General features: G+C 46.7%; 2 long non-coding RNA genes across 2 annotated transcripts; one reads left to right on the top strand and one right to left on the bottom strand.

Annotated features, from left to right (window-relative positions):
- Nucleotides 1-1,397: 1,397 nt before the first annotated feature.
- On the top strand, nucleotides 1,398-7,639 carry LOC143696345 (uncharacterized). The gene is made up of 3 exons (XR_013185749.1): nucleotides 1,398-1,785; nucleotides 2,968-3,126; nucleotides 6,307-7,639. It is a non-coding gene; the product is annotated as an uncharacterized LOC143696345 (long non-coding RNA).
- Nucleotides 7,640-10,704: 3,065 nt separating this feature from the next.
- On the bottom strand, nucleotides 10,705-11,860 carry LOC143696349 (uncharacterized). The gene is made up of 2 exons (XR_013185750.1): nucleotides 11,634-11,860; nucleotides 10,705-10,915 (listed from the first exon to the last, which is right to left on the bottom strand). It is a non-coding gene; the product is annotated as an uncharacterized LOC143696349 (long non-coding RNA).
- Nucleotides 11,861-12,764: the final 904 nt, after the last annotated feature.

Here is a 12,764-nt window from a genome sequence, read left to right as displayed (position 1 = left end):
CAATTTTTGGGTTTAAATCCCCAAATTTCGCGCTCCAATCCCCAAATTCCGGGTCCCCATCCCGGATTTGCCCTCAAAAATCCCAAATTTTGGGGTCAAATCCCTGAATTTTGGGTTTAAAATCCCCATATTCCGGTTTAAAATCCCCAATTTTTGGGCTCAAATCCCCAAATTTCGCGTTTAAAATCCCAATTTTTGGGTTTAAATCCCCAAATTTCGGGCTCCAAACCCCAAATTCCGGGTCCCCATCCCCATTTCCCCTCAAAAATCCCCAATTTTGGGGTGAAATCCCCAATTTTTGGGCTCAAATCCCCGAATTTCGGGTTTAAAAATCCCCAAATTTTTGTCCCAAATCCCCAAATTTCGGTTTTAAAATCCCAAATTTCGGGGTCCAATCCCCGAATTCCGGGTCCCCATCCCAGATTTGGCCTCAAAAATCCCCAATTTTGGGGTGAAATCCCCAATTTTTGGGCTTAAAATCCCCAAATTTCGGTTTAAAATCCCCAAATTCCGTGTCCCCATCCCCGATTTCCCCTCAAAAATCCCCAATTTTGGGCTCAAATCCCCAAATTTTGGGGTGAAATCCCCAAATTTTTGGCTCCAATCCCAAATTCCGCGTCCCCATCCCAGATTTGCCCTCAAAAATCCCCAATTTTGGGATCAAATCCCCAAATTTTGGGTTTAAAATCGCCAAATTCCGGTTTAAAATCCCCAATTTTTGGGCTCAAATCCCTGAATTTCGGGTTTTAAATCCCCAAATTTTCAGCTCCAATCCCCAAATTCCGGATCCCATCCCCGATTTCCCCTCAAAAATCCCCAATTTTGGGGTGAAATCCCCCAATTTTGGGTTTAAAATCCCCAAATTTTGGGGTTAAATCCCCAAATTCCGGGTCCCCATCCCCGATTTTCCCTCAAAAATCCCCAATTTTGGGGTTAAATCCCCCAATTTCGGGTTTAAAATCCCCAAATTCCGGTTTAAAATCCCCAATTTTTGGGCTCAAATCCCCCAATTTCGGGTTTAAAATCCCCAAATTTCGGGCTCCAATCCCCAAATTTCGGGTCCCCATCCCGATTTCCCCTCAAAAATCCCCAATTTTGGGATCAAATCCCCCAATTTTGGGGTGAAATCCCAAATTTTTGGGCTCAAATCCCCAGATTTCGGGTTTAAAATCCCCAAATTTTGGGCTCAAATCCCCAAATTTTGGGGTTAAATCCCCAAATTTTGGGCTCCAATCCCCAAATTCCGGGTCCCCATCCCCGATTTCCCTCAAAAATCCCCAATTTTGGGCTCAAATCCCCAAATTTTGGGTGAAATCCCCAATTTTTGCCCTCAAATGCCCAATTCCCGTCCCCATTCCCAAAGCCCCGCCCCCTTCCCGCCTCCCCGATGACGTCACCGCCGCCATTTTCTTTTTGCGCTCCCTTCCCCCCCCCAATTTTGCGGTTTCCGCCTCAATTTTTGGGGTGCCCGGGGCCATTTTGGGGCTCCGTGACCTAAATCGACGCCCCGATGACGTCATCACGCTCCCGAGCCGGTTTTTGGGGTGCCCGGACCGGTTTTGGGGTTTTTTGTTTTTTAGGATCGACCTCGTTTTTTTAGGGTTTTAATTAAAGGTTTTGAGGGCTTTTAATTAAAGGTTTTTTTTGGGGCGCTGATGACGTCATAAGGGTGGGAATGAAGGGGTTGCGGTGATGACGTCACCGCGCCCCAAAAATGCGGCCCCGCCCCCCCCAAAATCCCAGAGCGGCCGCGGCCGAATTTGGGGTGAAACTGCTCGAGATCAGGCAAGGGAAAAATGGGAATTTTGGGGGAAATTTGGGGGAAATTTGGGGGATTTTGGGGTGCGGGAGGGTTTGGGGGGAATTTGGGATTTTTGGGGGGGATTTGGGGGAAATTTGGGGGAAATTTTGGGGCTTTTGTGGGGATTTTCAAAGCGATTTTTTGGGGTTTTAAGGGGAAATTCGGGGGAATTTGGGGTTTTTGGGAGGGGAAATTTGGGGGATTTTGGGGGAATTTGGGGGGAATTTTGGGGAATTTGGGGTTTTTTGGAGGGGAATTTTGGGGTTTTCGGGATTTTGGGGATTTTGGGATATTTTAGGGGAATTTGGGGATTTTTTGGGGGAAGGTTTGGGGGAATTTTGGGGTTTTTTGGGGGGGAAAATTTGGAATTTTGGGGGATTTTTAAAGGGGATTTTTGGGGGAATTTTGGGAGGTTTAGGGGAGAAAATTTGGGGGCATTTGGGGAGAAATTTGGGAGTTTTGGGAGATTTTTGGGGATTTGGGGGGAAAATCTGAGGAGGATTTGAGGAGAATTTTGGGGTTTTTAGGGGAATTTGGGGAGGTTTGAGGGGGATTTGAGGAAATTTTTGGGATTTGGGTTTTTAGGGGGATTTTGGGGAGAATTTTTGGGGGAATTTTGGGGAATTTTGGGAGGTTTTAGGGGGATTTTTTTGGGATTTGAGGGAATTTTTGGGGGAATTTTTGGGGAATTTTGGGGAATTTTGGGGAATTTTGGGATTTTGTGGAGGCATCAAGGGCTTGGGGGGGATTTGGGATTTTTTTGGGCCGATTTGGGGTAAAATTTGGGGCAATTCCAGGAAGTTTTGGGGAAAATTTGGGGGATTTGAGTTTTAGGGGAATTTTGGGACTTTTAGGGGGAATTTTTTGGGGATCTGGGAGAATTTTGGGGTGAGTTGGATTCGTGGGGGATTTGGAGAATTTTAAGGATTTTTTGGCTTATTTTGGGGTAATTTTGGGGTAATTTGGGGCCATTTTGGGTAATTTTGGGTTATTTAAAACATTTTCCTAATTCAGGGCTCATTTTTGGCGTTTTTGGGGCGATTCTGGGCCTATTTGGGTCATTCTGGGCCGGTTTTTTGGCTTATTTTGAATATTTTTGTCATTTTTTTCTCATTTTTGCCGATTTTGGGTCGTTTTTGGCCAATTTTCCGCCGTTTTTTCCCCAGTTCTGAGGCCATGGGGCGCCTTTGCCGCTGCTGCCGCCGCCGCCGGGGCCGTTCCAAGGGCCCCTCCCGGGGTCACCCCAAAATTCACCCCAAGGGTCCCCCCCGGGGTCCCCCAGGGCCCAGCGCCACCCCCGGCCCTGCTCCCCTCCCCCGCCCCAGGTAAGTCCCCAAAATTCCCTTTTTTGAACCCAAATTTGCCATTTTTTTAACCCCAAAATGTCCCCTTTTTAACCCCCGAAATCCATTTGTAACCCCCAAAAATTCAGGTTTTAACCCCACAAAAATCCGATTTTTTACCCCAAAATTCCCCTTTTTAAACCCCCAAATTCCATTTTTAACCCCCAAAAATTCAGGTTTTAACCCCCCAAAAATCCGATTTTTTACCCCCAAAATTCCCTTTTTAACCCCCAAAATTCCATTTTTAACCCCCCAAAAATCCCATTTTAAAACACCCCAAAATTCCGGTTTTTAACCCCAAAATCCCCACTTTTCAACCCAAAAATTCCATTTTTAACCCCCAAAAGTTTCCCCTTTTTAAGCCCCAAAATTTCCCATTTTTAACCCAAAATCCGACATTTTTTTTACCCCAAATATCCCATTTTTAACCCTAAAAATTTAAATATTTAACCCCCCCAAATTCCCCTTTTTAACCGCCAAAATTCCCCTTTTTACCCTCCCAAAATCCCCATTTTTAAACACCCCAAAATTCAAATTTTTAACCCCAAAAGCCCATCTTTTATCCCCCCAAAAATCCGATTTTGTAACCTCAAAAAATTCCCATTTTTAGCCCCAAAAAATCCAATTTGCAACCCCAAAAATCCAATTTTTTACCCCCGAAAATCCCCACTTTTCAACCCAGAAAATTCCATCTTTTTACCCCCCAGAAAATCCAATTTTTAACCCCAAAAAATTCCATTTTTACCCCCAAACCTTTCATTTCTCACCGACAAAATTTCAGGTTTTTTACCCCCAAATTCCCTTTTTTAACCCAAAATTCCCCTTTTTAAACCCCCAAAATTCCATTTTTAACCCCCCCAAAATTCCATTTTTAACCCCCCAAAAATCCGATTTTTTAACCCTAAAAAATTCCCATTTTTAACCCCAAACCATTCATTTCTCACCACAAAATTTCAGTTTTTTTACCCCCCAAATTCCCCTTTTTTAACCCCCAAAATTTCCCCTTTTAACCCCCAAAATTCCATTTTTAACCCCCAAAAAATTCGATTTTTTAACCCTAAAAATTCCCATTTTTAACCCCAAATGTTTCATTTCTCACCACAAAATTTCAATTTTTTTACCCCCCAAATTCCCCTTTATAACCCCCCAAAATTTCCCCTTTTTAACCCCCGAAATTCCATTTTTAACCCCCCCGAAAATTCAGGTTTAACCCCACAAAAGATCCGATTTTTTAACCCTAAAAAATTCCCATTTTTAACCCCAAACGTTTTCATTTCTCACCGGCAAAATTTCAATTTTTTCCCCAAAATTCCTCTTTTTTTAACCCCCAAAAAATGCCATTTTTACCCCCAAAAAATCCCCATTTGTAACCCCCAAAATTTCCCCGTTTAACCCCAAAAAGATCCAATTTACAACCCCAAAATTCCCCATTTTTTTAACGCCAAAATTCCCCATTTTAACCTCAAAAAAAATCCCCATTTTTAACTCCAAAATTCCCCATTTTCAACGCCCAAAATTCCCCATTTTTACCCTCCCAAAATCCCCATTTTTAACCCAAAATTCCCATTTTTACCCCCCAAAATTCCCCATTTTTAGCCATAAAATTCCCCATTTTTACCCTCCCAAAATTCCCCATTTTTACCCCCCAAATTCCCATTTTTAACCCCAAAATTCCCCATTTTTAAGTCGCAAATTCCCCATTTTTAACCCCAAAATTCCCCATTTTTAACCCCAAAATTCCCCATTTTTAACCCCCAAAATTCCCCTTTTTTAATCCCCCAAAATCCCCCATTTTTTACCCCAAATTCCCGATTTTTAACCCCCAAAATCCCCATTTTTAACCCCCAAAATTCCCCATTTTTACCCTCCCAAATTCCCCCATTTTAACCCCCAAAATCCCCATTTTTAACCCGAAAAAATCCCCATTTTAACCCCCCAAATTCCCTTTTACCCCCAAAATTCCCCATTTTCAACCCCCCAAATTCCCCATTTTTAACCCCAAAATCCCCTTTTTTAACTCTCCAAAATCCCCATTTGTAACCCAAAAATCCCCTTTTTTACCCTCCCAAAATCCCCATTTTAACCCCCAAAAATCCCCATTTTTAACCCCACCAAATTCCCACTTTTAGCCATAAAATTCCCCATTTTTTACCCTCCCAAAATCCCCATTTTTAACCCCAAAATTCCCCATTTTTAACCCCACCAAATTCCCTTTTTACCCCAAAATCCCCAATTTTAATCCCCCAAAATCCCCATTTTTAACCTCAAAAAATCCCCCTTTTTTACCCCAAAATTCCCCATTTTTAACCCCCAAAATTGCCATTTTAACCTCAAAAAAATCCCCCTTTTTACCCCCCCAAATCCCCATTTTTAACCCCACCAAATTCCCCATTTTACCCCCAAAAATTCCCCTTTTTTACCCTCCCAAAATTCCCCATTTTTACACCCAAAATTCCCCATTTTTAACCCCCAAAATTCCCCATTTTTAACCCCCAAAAATTCCCATTTTAACCTCAAAAAAATCCCTTTTTTACCCCCAAATTCCCCATTTTTAACCCCCAAAATTCCCCATTTTTACCCCCAAAATTCCCCATTTTTACCCCCCAAAATTCCCCATTTTTAACCCCAAATTCCAAATTTTTACCCCCAAAAATCCCCATTTTTACCCCCCAAAATTCCCCATTTTTAACCCCAAAATTCCCCATTTTTACCCTCCCAAAATCCCCATTTTAACCCCAAAATTCCCAATTTTTAGCCCCCAATTTCCCCATTTTCAACCCCAAAAATTCCCATTTTAACCTCAAAAAAATCCCCCTTTTTTACCCCCAAATTCCCCATTTTCAACCCCAAAAAAATCCGTTTTACTCCCAAAATCCCCATTTTTTACCCCCAAAATTCCCCATTTTCAACCCCCCAAATTCCCCATTTTTAACTATAAAATTCCCCATTTTTAACCCCCAAATCCCCCTTTTTTACCCTCCCAAAATCCCCATTTTAACCCCAAAAAATCCAATTTGCAACCCCCAAAATTCCCCATTTTTTTAACGCCAAAATTCCCCATTTTAACCTCAAAAAAATCCCCATTTTTAACTCCAAAATTCCCATTTTTAACCCCCCAAAAATCCCCATTTTTAACCCTTTTTTCCCTCTCTTTCCCCGCAGCTGCCCCGCCCATCGATGACGTCGCCGCCGACGTCTCCGATGACGTCACCCGTCCCCGCCTACGTCATTTTGCCGCCGCCGGCGCTGGTGACGCTCGGGGCTCCACGGGTGGCGCTGCTGGGGGAGCCCCAGCCCCAAATCCGCTGCTTTTAACCCCAAAATCGACGCTTTTGAAAGCCAAAAAATTGGGATTTTATAACCCAAAAATTGAGAATTTATTGGCAAAAAAATTGGGATTTTATGGCCCCAAAAATTGGGATTTTATAGGCAAAAAATTGGGATTTTTATTGGCCAAAAATTGGGATTTTATGGCAAAAAATTGGGATTTTATAGCTAAAACTTGGGATTTTTATAGGCAAAAACTTGGGATTTTATAGCCCCAAAAATTGGGATTTTAAAGGCGAAAAATTGGGATTTTATGGGCTAAAAATTGAGATTTTTTCGGCAAAAAATTGGGATTTTGTAACCCAAAAATTCAGATTTTATGGGCAAAAAATTGGGTTTTTGTAGGCAAAAATTGGGGTTTTATAGCCCCCAAAATTGGGATTTTTATAGGCAAAAAATTGGGATTTTATAGCTCCAAAAATTGGGATTTTATAGCCTAAAAATTGGGATTTTATAGCCCAAAAATTGGGATTTTAAAGGCGAAAAATTGGGATTTTATAGCCTAAAAATGCGGATTTTATAACCCAAAAATTGGGGATTTATAGGCAAAAAATTGAGATTTTATAGCCTAAAAATTGGGATTTTATAGGCAAAAAAATTGGGATTTTTATAGCCCCAAAAATTGGGATTTTATGGGCAAAATATTGGGTTTTTGTAGGCAAAAATTGGGTTTTATAACCCAAAAATTGGGATTTGTAACCCAAAAATTGGGATTTTTTGTAGGCCAAAAATTGGGATTTTTTGTAGGCCAAAAATTGGGGTTTTATAGGCAAAAAATTGGGATTTTTGTAACCCAAAAATCGAGATTTTATAGCCCCAAAAATTGGGATTTTATTGGCAAAAAATTGGGATTTTATAGCCTAAAATTGGGATTTTATAACCCAAAAATTGGGGATTTATAGGCAAAAAATTGGGATTTTATTGGCCAAAAATTGGGATTTTTTACCAAAATTTGAGATTTTTTTTAAAGCTCCAAATCAGGATTTTCTAACCCAAAATTTGGGATTTTTTTGACCCAAAAAATCGATATTTTTATAGCCCAAAATTGCGATTTGTCACCAAAACTTGTGATTTTTAACCCCAAAATTTGTGATTGTTTAACCAAAATTTGTGATTTTTCACCCAAATTTGTGAATTTTGACCCAAAATAAAGAATTCGAACCCCAAATTTCGTCTCCTGGCTGCTAAAAACCAAAACAAAAAAGGGAAAATTTTTATTTTTTACCTCAAATTCGGAATTTTTAGCCCCAAAATCGGGAAAATTCGGGGCCTTTTGGGACGGGGGAGGGGCCAAAGTCGGCGCCATTTTGGGGCCATTTCGGCGCCATTTTGAGGAGGGGCGTGGCCTGAATTGGGGGCGGGGTTTGGTTTGACCACGCCCCCTTTGGCCCCTTCTCCACATCTTTAAAGGGGGGACCATAAAGGGTTACTGGTTTGTACTGGTCCGTACTGGTTTATACTGGTTTGTACCGGTCCATACTGGTCCGTACCAGTCCACACTGGTCCATACTGGTCTGTACTGGTTTATACCGGTCCATACTGGTCCATACCGGTTTTATACCAGTCCATACTGGTTTATACTGGTCCATACCGGTCTGTACTGGTCCATACTGGTCCCTAACTGATTTATACTGGTCTATACTGGTTTATACTGGGAGGGACTGGGAAAAGGGAGTTTGGGGTTACTGGTTTGTACTGGGAGGGACTGGGAGGGACTGGGGGGATTGGTTTGTACTGGTTTGTACTGGGAGGGTAACTGGGGATACTGGTTTATACTGGTTTATACTGGGAGGGACTGGGATAAGGGGGTTTGGGGTTACTGGTTTGTACTGGTTTGTACTGGTTTGTACTGGTTTGTATTGGTTTGTACTGGTCCATACTGGTTTATACTGGTTTGTACCAGTCCATACTGGTTTATACCAGTCCATACTGGTCCGTACTGGTCCGTACTGGTTTATACTGGTCCATACCGGTCTGTACTGGTCCATACTGGTCCCTAACTGATTTATACTGGTCTATACTGGTTTATACTGGGAGGGACTGGGAAAAGGGAGTTTGGGGTTACTGGTTTGTATTGGTTTGTACTGGTTTGTACTGGGAGGGGAGAAAAGGGGAGCTGGGGTTACTGGTTTATACTGGTTTATACTGGCAGGGACTGGGAAAAGGGGGTTTGGGGTTACTGGTTTGTACTGGTTTATACTGGAGGGACTGGGGGTTACTGGTTTATACTGGTCCTTACTGGTTTATACTGGTTTGTACTGGGAGGGACTGGGAAAAGGGGGTTTGGGGTTACTGGTTTGTACTGGTTTATACTGGGAGGGACTGGGGGGTACTGGTTTGTACTGGTTTATACTGGTTTGTACTGGTTTGTACTGGGAGGGACTGGGGGTTACTGGTTTGTACTGGTTTGTACTGGTTTATACTGGTTTGTACTGGGAGGGACTGGGAAAAGGGGGTTTGGGGTTACTGGTTTGTACTGGGAGGGTAACTGGGGTTACTGGTTTGTACTGGTTTATACTGGTTTGTACTGGGAGGGACTGGGAAAAGGGGGTTTGGGGTTACTGGTTTGTACTGGGAGGGTAACTGGGGTTACTGGTTTGTACTGGTTTATACTGGTTTGTACTGGGAGGGACTGGGAAAAGGGGGTTTGGGGTTACTGGTTTGTACTGGTTTGTACTGGGAGGGTAACTGGGGATACTGGTTTATACTGGGAGCAACTGGGACGAACTGGGACGAACTGGGGTGAACTGGGAGCACTGGGGCGCCCCCTGCTGGTGGCTCTCGCCATTGGCCACCCTGGGGACACCCTGGGGACACCCTGGGGACACTTTGGGGACATTTTGGGGACATTTCAGGAACCTCCCCGGGGACACCCTGGGGACACCTCAGAACCCCCTGGGGACACCTTTGGGACACCCTGGGGACATTTGAAGGACACTGCGGGGACACCCTGAGAGCACTTTGGGGACACCCTGGGGACACCTCGAGGACACCTTGGGGACATTTCAGACACACTCTGGGAACATTTTGGGGACACTTTGGGGACACCTTGGGGACATCCTGGGGTCACTTTGATGACACCTTGGGCACACTTTGGGGCCGTTGTGGGGACACTTTGGGGACACCTCAGGATGCCCCTGGGGACACTTCAGGGACACCCCAGGAGGACCCCAAGGACACCTTGGGGACATTCTGGGGACACCTCGGGCCATCATGGCCACCCTGGGGACACTTTGGGGCCGTTTGGGGACATTTTGGAACCACCTTGGGGACATCGTTGGGGACACTTTGGGGACACCTTGGGGACATCCTGGGAGGACCCCGAGGACACCTTGAGGCCACCCTGGGGACACCTTGGGAACAATTTTGGAGACACCTTGGGGACACCTCAGGGACATTTTGGGGACACCCTGGGGACACCTTGGGGACACCTTGAGACCACCTTGGGGACATTGTTGGGGACACCTTGGGGACACTTTGGGGACATCCCGAGAGGACCTTGAGGCCACCCTGGGGACATTTTGGGGACATTTTGGGGACATCTCAGGACGCCCCTGGGGACACTTTGGGGACACCTCGAGAGGACACCAAGGCCACCTTGAGGCCACGCTGGGGACACCCTGGGGACATTTCAGAGACACCTTGGGGACACCTCAGGGACACTTTGGGGCCACTTTGGGGCCATTGTGGGGCCACTTTGGGGACAATTTGGGGCCACCTCAGGGACACTTTGGGGACATCCCGAGAGCACCTTGGGGACATCGTTGGGGACCCCTTGAGGCCACCCTGGGGACACTTTGGGGATGTTTTGGCGCCACCTTGGGGACACCTTGGGGACATCATGGCCGCCCTGGGACATTTTGGGGCCATTTTGGGTCCATTTTGGGGACCATTTTGGGGACACTTTGGGTCCATTTTGGGGACCATTTTGGGGACACTTTGGGTCCATTTTGGGGCCAATTTGGGGCCACTTTGGGTCCATTTTGGGCCGTTTGGGGCCAATTTGGGACCACTTTGGGGCCATTTTGGGACCACTTTGGGCCGTTTGGGGACACTTTGGGTCCATTTTGGAGCCATTTTGGGGCCACTTTGGGGACATTTTGGGGCCATTTGGGTCCATTTTGGGTCCATTTGGGGACATTTTGGGTCCATTTTGGGGCCAATTTGGGGCCACTTTGGGCCCCCTCAATGAGCACAGACTGAGGCCACGCCCCTTTCCCCGCCCCCTTTTTATTCCCAACCAATCAGAGCCTCCGGAGCGCCTCAGATGGGCGGAGCCTCCTCCTCCCCCGGCTCCTCCCTCAGCCCCGCGGTGGGCGGGGCCTCCTCGGGGGTGGGCGTGGCCTGCAGGGCGTGGGCGGCGGCTCTCCAGCGCTGCAGCCAATGGGAGAAGGGGGCGTGGCCGGAGGGCGTGGCCAGGGCCCACTGAGCGGGCTGGGCCCACCTGGGGGGAGATTTGGGGGAAAATTTGGGGATTTTTGAGGAAAATTTTGGGATTTTGGGGGGAGTTTTTGGGATTTTGGGGAATTTTTGGGATTTTGGGAGCCAGGTGAGATTTGGGGGGGATTTTGGGGGAAATTTGGGATTTTGGGGGAATTTTGAGGATTTTGGGGAAAATTTTTGGGATTTTGGGGAATTTTGGGGATTTTGGGGGCAATTTTTTGGATTTTGGGGGAAATTTTGGGGATTTTCCAAAAATTTTGGGATTTTGAGGAAAATTTTGGGATTTTGGGGGGAGTTTTTGGGATTTTGGGGGAATTTTGGAGATTTTGGGGAAAATTTGGGGATTTTGGGGGCAATTTTTGGGATTTTGGGAGCCAGGTGAGATTTGGGGGAAATTTTGGGGAAAATTTTGGGATTTTGGGGGAATTTTGAGGATTTTGGGGAAAATTTTTGGGATTTTGGGGAATTTTGGGAATTTGAGGGTTTTTCGGGGATTTGGTAGAACTGTTGGGATTTTGGGGGCAATTTTTGGGATTTTGGGGGAATTTTGGGTGGAATTTTTGGGATTTTGGGGGCAATTTTTGGGATTTTGGGTGCATTTTGGGTGGAATTTATTTTGGGCCTTTTGGGAGCCAGGTCAAGCCCACCCAGGCCCCTCCCACACCCCCATTGGCTCTTTAAGCCCCGCCCCCTCCTCTTAGGCCCCGCCCCTCTCTCACCATTGGCTGACGAGCTCCCGGAGGCGGGGCCAGTCCCTGATTCGCTGCTGGCAGCCCTCGCTGACCAATCGCAGCTGGGGCAGCAGCTCGGCCATGCCCTCGCAGACAGGGGGCGGGGCCGGCGGCTCTGGCCATGCCCCTTTTTGGACAGGCCCCGCCCCCCGGCGCACAAGCACCGCCCCCTGGCGGAGCTGCTGCCTCAAGATGGCCGCCCTGGACAGCAGCAACCCCTGGGGGGGGGAAAGGGGGTGGGGTCAGGCTTGGCCACGCCCCCACACCCTGCGGGACACGCCCACAATGGGCAGGACCCTCCCACACATTTTCAGACCCATTCAAGCCCAACTCCAAGCTCCTCCCCCTCCCTTTAAGCCCCTCCCCTTCCTTTAAGCTCCTCCCCCTCCCTTAAGCCCCTCCCCTTTTTCTCCAGCCCCTCCCACCAACCTTTAAGCCCCTCCCACATTCCCATGCCCTAAGCCCCTCCTCCTCTCTAGGCCCCGCCCCTCACTCCTCAAGCTCCTCCCCTATTTAAGCCCCACCCCTTCAAGCCCCTCCCCTTCACTTCAAGCCCCTCCCCTTAAGCCCAACCCATTTTAAGCCCCTCCCCCTTATTTCAGTGCTGCCCCTTTAAGCCCCTCCCTCCTTAAGCCCCTCCCCGTTTAAGCTCCTCCCTCCGATTTATGCCCCTCCCCTTTTAAGCCCCTCCTCCTCGCATTAAGCCCCTCCCATACCTCTTTAAGCCCCACCCCCAAAGACCTTAAGCCCCTCCCACCTCCCACATTTAAGCCCCACCCCATTTAAGCCCCTCCCCTCCCAATTTAAGCCCCTCCCTCATTTAAGCCCCTCCCCATTTTACAACCCATCCCCATTTATGCCCCTCCCCTTTAAGCCCCACCTCCTCTATTTAAGCCCCACCTCACCCAATTCAAGCCCCTCCCCCTTTAAGCCCCACCTCCATTTAAGCCCCGCCCCACCCAATTTAAGCCCCTCCCCTTTAAACCACACATCCTCTATTTAAGCCCCTCCCACTTTCCATTTAGCCCCTCCCTCATTTAAGCCCCACCCCCACTTTACAGCCACCATTTAAGCCCCTCCCCTTTAAGCCCCACCTCCTCTATTTAAGCCCCGCCCCCA

Source organism: Agelaius phoeniceus, chromosome 33, assembly GCF_051311805.1.
Source record: "Agelaius phoeniceus isolate bAgePho1 chromosome 33, bAgePho1.hap1, whole genome shotgun sequence".
Lineage (NCBI taxonomy): Eukaryota > Metazoa > Chordata > Aves > Passeriformes > Icteridae > Agelaius > Agelaius phoeniceus.
Note: the sequence above shows the minus strand (reverse complement) of the source record. Positions and strands in the feature narration are given on the sequence as shown.